This window comes from Triticum aestivum, chromosome 3B (genome assembly GCF_018294505.1).
Source record: "Triticum aestivum cultivar Chinese Spring chromosome 3B, IWGSC CS RefSeq v2.1, whole genome shotgun sequence".
Classification (NCBI taxonomy): Eukaryota; Viridiplantae; Streptophyta; class Magnoliopsida; order Poales; family Poaceae; genus Triticum; species Triticum aestivum.
This window is the reverse complement of record NC_057801.1, coordinates 575,741,812-575,744,100: the sequence shown is the minus strand read 5'-3', so window position 1 is coordinate 575,744,100 and position 2,289 is coordinate 575,741,812.

Sequence of the window (2,289 nt, the reverse complement as noted above, 5' to 3'; positions counted from 1 at the left end):
TTGCATCTTTTCTTTCAATAAAAATGTCAAGTGTAGCCTTTGTCATGCTTATTTTGCAAGTCTATATGTTGTTGTTTGAAAACAGAAAGTTGCACGCTAGTGCGTGAATTCTTAAGAAAAGTCAAAATGTGATAAAATATTTAAAAAAATTGCAAAATAAGCTATGATAATTTTTTCTACAATGTGGTAATTTTTCAGAATTTTTGGAGTTAGATAACTATGGATCTTCTTGCATTCTTTACAGACTGTCCTGTTTAGATAGATTGCTGTTATGTTTGCATTGTTTGCATATGTTTGCTTGTTTAATGATTCTATTTGAGGATAGGAGTATTAAATATCAGAGGCATTTAGTATGAAATATTAAATAATAATTTTAGTTTTTTGCTACAGTAGATAATGATAAGGTTATTGCATTGATTTATATTAACTTATCTCATGAGTTCTTGTTGAGTTTTGTGTGGATGAAGTTTTTAAGATTTAGCGAAACCGTGATATAGAAGGAATTAAGGAGACACAAAAGCTCAAGCTTGGGTATGCCCAAGGCATCCCAAGTTAATATTCCAAGAAGTTTCAAGCATCTGAGCTTGGGGATGCCCCGGTAGGCATCCCACCTTTCTTCATCAACACTTATCGGTTAGCCTCGGTTGAGCTTAAGTTTTTGCTTCTTCACATGATGTGTGCTATTATTAGAATTTAATTTTATTTTCTTTTGCTTGCTGTTTTAATAAAATACTTAGATTTGAAACTTCTAAATAAAAGAGAGCCCTCACATAGCTACCTATCTACTTAACTACACATCTGATCTTCACTTATATCTTTTTGGAGTAGTTTGTCGAACACTCTCATGCTTCACTTATATTATTTTGAGAGTTTAAAATTTTGAAGAAATACTTATGCTCTCATGCTTCACTGAAATTTATTTGAGATCTTTTTATTAGCAATGGTAATATATAAATTTAGTCCCAAAGTGATGGATATTCAAGAGGGATATAATAAAAGCTTTCATGTAGAACATTGGATATGATAAGTTTGATACCTTTTGCGATAAGGAGATAATGATATGTGAGTCATGTTGGTGAGTAATTATGCTTTAGTAGGAATATTGGTGTTAAGGTTTGTGATTCGCTATGCAAGCACGAAAGTCAATAGTTATGCAATGAAGTTACATCCTACTTGTGGTGCATTATTCAGTGTTAGTTATGCTTAATGCTCGTTTATGAGAATTTTCGTTTATTGGTTGATCACTTCTCAATTTATTTGCTAGCCTCCATTTGTACTAAGTGGGAATACTACTTGTGCATCCAAATCCTTAAACCCAGTTTTGCCATATGAGTCCACTATATCTACCTATATGCGGTATTTCAGTGTCGTTCTAAGTAAATTTATATGTGCCAACTCTCATTTTCAAAATGGATTTCTATTTTGTGTGCCCGTACTGCTCATGAAGCGGCAGGGGGTGGCTAATATTTTTCCATGCTAGATGTGTTATTCTCAAGATGAGTGTTTATTCACTTGTGAAAGCACAAGTGCTCCTTGGGTGATTTTGGTAATTAATGTCAACATATCTCTTGTTGGACTAATACTCTTACCTAGTATGTTTCAGATAAGTTCAACAATGGAGTGGCGTGGACTAGAGGACGTGGAACCCCTTCAAGATGCTAAGGACAAAGTATTGGCTCAAGCTCAAAGCACAAGACTCTATATTTTACTTTTAGTGATCCAAGATCACATTGAGTCCATAGGAAAGCCAATACTATTAAGAGGGGATGAGGTGTTGCTTAATGCCTTGCTTAATCGAAGTGCTTAGTGATATGCTCCAAAGCCCTCAACCACTTTCTCACATCCACATATGTCCCAAACCAAAATTCAAACTCGGCCCTACCGAATCTTTTTATCCGGCGCCACGGAGTTCAGATGACATAGCCACTGCCAGAAACCCTAGTCTTTTCGGTCTCACCAATAGGGATCTCGGTCTCATCAAGATGGGATTGCAATCTCTCTGTTTCCCTTCATAATGTTTCGGTCAAACCGAGATAAGCGATCGGTCCCACTAAGATTGCAATGCAAACTCTCTGTTTCCCTTCCGTAACGTTTCAGTCCAACCGAGATGAGCGAATCAGTCCCACCGAGTTTGCCTGACCAACTCTCTGTTTGTCTATTACCAAAATCGGTCTCGCTGAGTTTGTGTAATCGGTCTCACCGAGATTATGTTATTGCGCTAACCCTAACCATGTCGGTCCCACCGAGTTGACATGTCGGTCCCACCGAAATTCCTAACGGTCAGATTAT